This window comes from Eumetopias jubatus, unplaced genomic scaffold, assembly GCF_037043125.1.
Source record: "Eumetopias jubatus isolate StellerSeaLion01/CBP00866 unplaced genomic scaffold, mEumJub1_p1.0 scaffold_12, whole genome shotgun sequence".
Taxonomy (NCBI): domain Eukaryota; kingdom Metazoa; phylum Chordata; class Mammalia; order Carnivora; family Otariidae; genus Eumetopias; species Eumetopias jubatus.
The window spans coordinates 111469048-111477185 of record NW_028274818.1 but is presented as its reverse complement, the minus strand read 5'-3'; the positions used below and the strand labels follow the sequence as shown (position 1 = coordinate 111477185).

The 8138-nt window shown below is 39.1% G+C and overlaps 1 pseudogene; it reads left to right on the top strand.

Annotated features, from left to right (window-relative positions):
* The first annotated feature begins 5316 nt into the window (after window positions 1–5316).
* On the top strand, window positions 5317–6409 carry LOC148162895 (deoxyribose-phosphate aldolase-like; annotated as a pseudogene).
* Window positions 6410–8138: the final 1729 nt, after the last annotated feature.

The following is an 8138-nucleotide window of genomic DNA, read 5'->3' as shown; positions in this document are numbered from 1 at the left end:
TATTGAAAAGGGTCCTCTAAGCAAAGAGAGAGCCTAAAAGCAGCAAAGATCAGAAAGGAACACAGACAAATAAAGCTAACAGTCACTTTACAGGCAATACAATGACACTAAATTCATACCTTTCAATAGTTACCCTGAATGTAAATGGGCTCAATGCCCCAATCAAAAGACACAGGCTATCAGATTGGATTAAAAAACAAGACCCATCCATATGCTGTCTGCAAGAGACTCATTTTAGACGCAAAGACACCCCCAGATTGAAAGTGAGGGGTTGGAAAACCATTTACCATGCTAACGGACATCAAAAGAAAGCTGGGGTGGCAATCCTTATATCAGACAAACTAGATTTTAAAACAAAGACTGTAATAAGAGATGAGGAAGGACACTATATCCTACTTAAAGGGTCTATCCAACAAGAAGATCTAACAATTGTAAATATCTATGCCCCGAACATGGGAGCAGCCAATTATATAAGGCATTTAATAACAAAAGCAAAGAAACACACTGACAACAATACAATAATAGTGGGGGACTTTAACACCCCCCTGACTGAAATGGACAGATCCTCTAAGCAAAAGATGAACAAGGAAATAAAGACTTTAAATGACACACTGGACCAAATGGACTTCACAGACATATTCAAAACATTCCATCCCAAAGCAACGGAATACACATTCTTCTCTAGTGCCCATGGAACATTCTCCAGAATTGATCACATCCTAGGTCACAAATCAGGTCTCAATCGGTACCAAAAGATTGGGATCATTCCCTGCATATCTTCAGACCACAATGCTTTGAAACTAGAACTCAATCACAAGAGGAAAGTCGGAAAGAACTCAAATACATGGAGGCTAAAGAGCATCCTACTAAAGAATGAATGGGTCAACCAGGAAATTAAAGAAGAATTAAAAAAATTCATGGAAACCAATGAAAATGAAAACACAACTGTTCAAAATCTTTGGGTCACATCAAAGGCAGTCCTGAGAGGAAAGTATATAGCAATACAAGCCTTTCTCAAGAAACAAGAAAGGTCTCAAATACACAACCTAACCCTACACCTAAAGGAGCTGGAGAAAGAACAGCAAATAAAGCCTAAACCCAGCAGGAGAAGAGAAATCATAAAGATCAGAGCAGAAATCAATGAACTAGAAACCAAAAGAACAGTAGAACAGATCAACGATACTAGGAGCTGGTTCTTTGAAAGAATTAACAAGATTGATAGACTCCTGGCCGGATTATCAAAAAGAAAAGAGAAATGACCCAAATCAACAAAATCATGAATGAAAGAGGAGAGATCACAACCAACACCAAAGAAATAGAAACAATTATAAGAACATATGATGAGCAACTCTATGCCAGCAAATTAGATAACCTGGAAGAAATGGGTGCATTCCTAGAGATGTATCAACTACCAAAATTGAACCAGGAAGAAATAGAAAACCTGAACAGACCTATAACCACTAAGGAAATTGAAGCAGTCATCAAAAATCTCCCAAGAAACAAAAGCCCAGGGCCAGATGGCTTCCCAGGGGAATTCTATCAGACATTTCAAGAAGAACTAATACCTATTCTCCTGAAACTGTTCCAAAAAATAGAAATGGAAGGAAAACTTCCAAACTCATTTTATGAGGCCACCATTACCTTGACCCAAACCAGACAAAGACCGCATCAAAAAGGAGAATTACAGACCAATATCCTTGATGAACATGGATGCAAAATTTCTCACCAAAATACTAGCCAATAGGATCCAACAGTACATTAAAAGGATTATTCACCACGACCAAGTGGGATTTATCCCTGGGCTGCAAGGCTGGTTCAACATCCGCAAATCAATCAACGTGATTCAATACATTAACAAAAGAAAGGACAAGAAATATATGATCCATTCAATAGATGCAGAAAAAGCATTTGACAAAGTACAGCATCCTTTCTTGATCAAAACTCTTCAGAGTATAGGGTTAGAGGGTACATACCTCAATATCACAAAAGCCTTCTCTGAAAAACCTACAGCGAATATCATTCTCAATGGGGAAAGGCTGAGAGCTTTTCCCCTAAGGTCAGGAACGCGGCAGTGATGTCCACTTTCACCACTGCTATTCAACATAGTATTAGAAGTCCTAGCCACGGCAATCAGACAACAAAAAGAAATCAAAGGCATCCAAATCGGAAAGAGGAAGTCAAACTCTCACTCTTTGCAGATGATATGATACTGTATGTGGAAAACCCAAAAGACTCCACCCCAAAACTGCTAGAACTCATACAGGAATTCAGTAAAGTAGCAGGATATAAAATCAATGCACAGAATTCAGTGGCATTCCTACACACCAACAACAAGACAGAAGAGAGACAAATCAAGGAGTCGATCCCATTCACAATTGCACCCAAAACCATAAGATACCTAGGAATAAATTTAACCAAAGAGGCAAAGGATCTGTACTCAGAAAACTATAAAATACTCAGGAAAGAAATTGAAGAAGACACAAAGAAATGGAAAAACGTTCCATGCTCATGGATTGGGAGAACCAACATTGTGAAGATGTCAATGCTACCTAGAGCAATCTACACATTCAATGCAATCCCCATCAAAATACCATCCACTTTTTTCAAAGAAATGGAACAAATAATCCTAAAATTTGTATGGAACCAGAAGAGACCCCGAATAGCCAGAGGAATATTGAAACAGAAAAGCAAAGCTGGAGGCATCACAATTCCGGACTTCCAGCTCTATTACAAAGCTGTCATCATCAAGACAGTATGGTACTGGCACAAAAACAGACCCACAGATCAATGGAACAGAATCGAGAGCCCAGAAATGGACCCTCAACTCTATAGTCAACTTATCTTTGATAAAGCAGGAAAGAATGTCCAATGGCAAAAAGACAGTCTCTTCAACAAATGGTGTTGGGAAAATTGGACAGCCACATGCAGAAGAATGAAACTGGACCATTTCCTTACACCACACACAAAAATAGACTCCAAATGGTTGAAAGACCTAAACGTGAGACAGGAGTCCATCCAAATCCTAAAGAAGAACACAGGTAGCAACCTCTTTGACCTCAGCCGCAGGAAATTCTTCCTAGAAACATCACCAAAGGCACGGGAAGCCAGGGCAAAAATGAACTCTTGTGATTTCATCAAGATAAAAACCTTTTGCACAGCAAAAGAAACAGTCCACAAAACCAAAAGACAACCGACAGGATGGGAGAAAATATTTGCAAATGACATCTCAGATAAAGGGCTAGTATCCAAAATCTATAAAGAACTTATCCAACTCAACCCCCAAAGAACAAATAATCTAATCATGAAATGGGCAGAAGACACGAACAGACATTTCTCCAAAGAAGACATCCAAATGGCCAACAGGCACATGAAAAAGTGCTCCACATTGCTCGGCATCAGGGAAATCCAAATCAAAAACTCAGTAAGATACCACCTCACACCAGTCAGAATGGCTAAAATTAACAAGTCAGGAAACGACAGATGCTGGCGGGGATGTGGAGAAAGGGGAACCTCCTACACTGTTGGTGGGAATGCAAGCGGGTGCAACCCCCCTGGAAAACAGTATGGAGGTTCCTCAAACAGTTGAAAATAGAGCTACCCTACGATCCAGCAATTGCACTACTGGGTATTTACCCCAAAGATACAAATGTAGGGATCCGAAGGAGTACATTCACCCTGATGTTTATAGCAGCAATGTCCACAATAGCCAAACTGTGGAAAGAGCCAAGATGTCCCTTGAGAGATGAATAGATAATGAAGCAGTGGTATATATACACAATGGAATATTATGCAGCCATCAAAAGGAATGAGATCTTGCCAATTGCAATGATGTGGATGGAATGGGAGGGTGTTATGCTGAGTGAAATAAGTCAATCAGAGAAAGACATGTATCATATGACCTCAGTGACATGAGGAATTCTTAATCTCAGGAAACAAACTCAGTGTTGCTGGAGTGGTCGGGGGTGGGAGGGATGGGGTGGCTGGGTGATAGATATTGGGGAGGGTATGTGCTACGGTGAGCGCTGTGAATTGTACAAGACTGTTGAATCACAGATCTGTACTTCTGAAACAAATAATGCAATATATGTTAAGAAAAAAAAGAGGAATAAGATAGCAGGAGAGGAAGAATGAAGGGGAGTAAGTCTGAGGGGGAGACGAACCATGAGAGATGATGGACTCTGAAAAACAAACTGAGGGTTCTAGAGGGGAGGGGGGTGGGGGGATGGGAAAAAATGAAAATGAAAGCCAATATCACTCAAGAACATAGATGCCAAAATCCTCAACAAATTATAAGGAAACTGAATTCAACAATACATCGGGAGAATCACACAACACAATCAAGTGGGGTTTATTCCAGGGATGCCAGGATGTTTGCACATGTGCACATTAAACATCAGGATACACCATCTTAAAATAATAAAAGATAAAAATCATATGATTGTAACAATAGATGCAGAAAGAGCACTTGACAAGATTCGATATGCATGTATGATAAAAACTATAAACCATCTGGGTATATGGGGAACATAGACCATATTTGAAAAGCTCACAGCTAAAATCATACTCAAGGGTGAAAAGCTGAAAACTTTTCCACTAAGATCAAGAACAAGACAAAGATTTCCACTCTCCTCACTTTCATTCAACATAGTATTGAAAGCCCTAGTCAAAGCATTTAGACCAAAAAAAAGAAAGAAAGATAAAGAAACAAAGAGAGAGAGAGAGAAAGAAAGAAAGAAAGAAAGAAAGAAAGAAAGAAAGAAAGAAAGAAAGAAAGAAAGAAAGAAAGAAAGAAGAAAGAAAGAAAGAAGGAAAGAAGGAAAAAGAAAGAAGAAGAAAGAAAGAAAGAAAGAAAGAAAAGAAAAGATGAAATCCAAATAGGAAAACTGTCACTATTTGCAAATGACATACTATATATAGAAATCCCTAAAGATTCCACCAAAAAACTGTTAGAATAAATAAATTCAGTAAAGCTGCAAGACACAAAGTCAATATACAGAGACCTGGTGCATTTCGTTTTTTTAAGATTTTATTTATTTATTTGACAGAGATAGAGAAACAGCACAAGCAGTGTGAGCAGCAGAAGGGGACGGAGAAGGCGACACCCCACTGAGGAGGGAGCCCAATGAGGTTCTCGATGCCAGGACCCTGGGATTGTGACCTGAGCCAAAGACAGATGCTTAAACTGACTAAGCTACCAGGTGTCCCAACTTGTTGCATTTCTGTATAGTGATGACAAACTTCCACAAAGAGAAAATAAGAAAACAATGCCATTTACAGTTGTATCAAGAAAAAAAAATCTAGGAATAAAAGTAAGAAATGAATCAACCCGCAGTTCTGAGGCATGCAGAATAAGTCCAGGCTTGCAGAACAGTGAAAAAGGAGTGGGAAGCTGCTTGGCTCCTGAAAGCCATTACCTTTATAGGTCTTACTACACTTTCAGACGATGACACATCATCCAACGTTCAAAGGCTCTGTTATAAAGCCAAATATCCAATCCGGGAAGCTCTCTTAAAAAGTTTAAATATGTGTGATAAAGGCCTTATGACCACTGTTGTTTATGTCTACACCATGCAGCTGTGTGATGCGGTTAAAGCACTGAAGGCCCCAGGCTGTACCATCCCAGTGGCTTCCGTGCCCACTGGCTTTCCAGCTGGACAGACTCATTTATTTATTTATTTATTTATTTGAGAGAGAGAATGAGAGATAGCACGAGAGGGAAGAGGGTCAGAGCGAGAAGCAGACTCCCTGCTGAGCAGGGAGCCCGATGTGGGACTCGATCCTGGGACTCCAGGATCATGACCTGAGCCGAAGGCAGTCGCCCAACCAACTGAGCCACCCAGGCGCCCTGGACAGACTCATTTAAAAACACGATTGGAAGAGATCAGATTGGCTGTGGAAAATGGAGTTATGGAAATCGATGTGGTGATTAATAGGACCTTGGTGCTGACCGGCCAGTGGGAAGCCCTGTGTGATGAGATTCGTCAGTTTTGCAAGGCCTGTGGGGGGCTCATCTCAAAACCATCTTAGCTACAGGAGAACGTGGATCTCTTACTCATGTCTATAAAGCCAGTATGATCGCAATGATGGCAGGATCAGACTTTATTAAGACCTCTACTGGAAAAGAAACGGTAAATGCCACTTTCCCAGTAGCTATAGTAATGCTGTGGGCCATTAGAGATTTCTTTTGGAAAACTGGAAACAAGGTAGGTTTAAACCAGCAGGAGGCATCCGCAGTGCCAAGGATTCCCTTGCTTGTCTCTCTCGTGTGAAGGAAGAGCTGGGAGATGAATGGCTGACGCCAGAACTGTTCCGAATAGGTGCCAGTACTCTGGTTTCGGACATCGAGAGGCAGATTTACCATCACGTTTCAGGAAGATAGGTGGCCTATCATGATCTTCTGATGTCTTAAATCTGTGACCAGTTCCGGAAAAGTGCTTTACAGCAACATGTAAAATGTGTTTTTCTATGTAATCGCTAAAATTGTTTAATTAAAACATGACGGAATGAATAGATAACTGACTTTTTTCCCGCCTTAAAACTTTCACTGAATTTAATTCAAAGAATAAAAGAAAAAATCAACGAATCCATACATGGAATTCTTTTCAGGTGCCTCTGAGTGGTCCTAATTACTTGAAGATCTGTTTTGTTAATTTTGTGAAGATTTTCTCCTAAAAATTCTGAATAAAATATTAATCATAGCTTTGACAGCATTAAATACTAAGGGGGGGGGACGTTAAACTGCCCAAGAAACGTGTCTTTAGTGAAAGAAAACGTAGCATCCCTGAGCTGCCGGCCATACTCTGACGAATTCAGGAGTCACTGACTTGGCACTAACTTCCTGCCATGAAAATCTGTCTTTAATTTTTGCAACAGATATGCTCTCTTATTAATTGTTTTGTTAATGAAACTCTTGTCAGTACATGATACTAGGCTATTGCATTTTTTAAATAAAAAAATCTCTGTAGTTTATTTTTTTGGAAAAATAAAATTGTATGGTGCTGGCCTAGAAACAGACACACAGGTCAATGGAATAGAATAGAAAGCTCGGAAAATGATAATCATAGCACTTTTGGCAAAGTTTACTCATTAGAGTCAGTACATTAAAGGTTTATTTAAACTTAGCTCTGATATTATTAACTCTGAATGGGAATTAATATTTATTAATATTAATTAATCAGCTGTTTCAACAGCTGATTCCAATAAATGCTTCTGTTCAAACATGTTTTATATAAATATATATTATAAAATAAGGATGATTTAGAATGCACATTTTTAAGAAAACTTAAAATCACTTTAATAAAACTATCATGGAGAAGGAAATATAGATATCCATCATCACAACTGATAGCATCACAAAAGATGACAATCACACACAATCCGTATTTGATGGAAGGATATAACATGACTTGAGAAGTTCTGCCCAAATGTTTAACCTTTTGGGAGCTATAGATCCAGCTACTCATTTAAAAATCACATGTCAGAGAAGTGTCCTAACAAATAGTATGACATGTAATCAATGAAGTCCACACTGCGTATATTCTTACGGGAAAAATATTTTCTCAAAGGAAAACGCTAAGACAAAAGCGGAGGAAGGAGGAAGAGGAGGGAGAAGGAGAAGCAGAAGCAGAAGCAGAAGAAAGCTGAGAAACTAACCCACACAAGCTATGGTCTTAACTGACGACACAGCAGCAGACAATATGCAGTGCGGAAAGGACTGACTCTTCAGTGAACTGCACTGGAAAACCACACGCTACATGCAGAAGAATGGAACTGCATCACTTTCTTACACAAAAATTTAAATGGATGAATGACTTGAACATAAGACCTGAATCCATAAACCTCTGAGAAGAAAGCACAGGTAGTACGTTTCTGGACATGGTTTTGGCAAAGAGTATTTTAGATCGGACACTAAAAGCAAAGGCAACAAATGCAAAAATAAACAAGTAGAACGACATGAAATTGAAATCTTCTGCACAGCAAAAAAAAAAAAAAATACTAATAAAAAACTTAAAAGGTGGACTACCCAATGAGAAAAAATAACTGCAAATCATATGTGTGAGAAGAGGCTAATATCCAAAATACCCAAAACACTCATACAAATCAAAACAAACAAACAAAAACTTGTATAAAAAATGGGG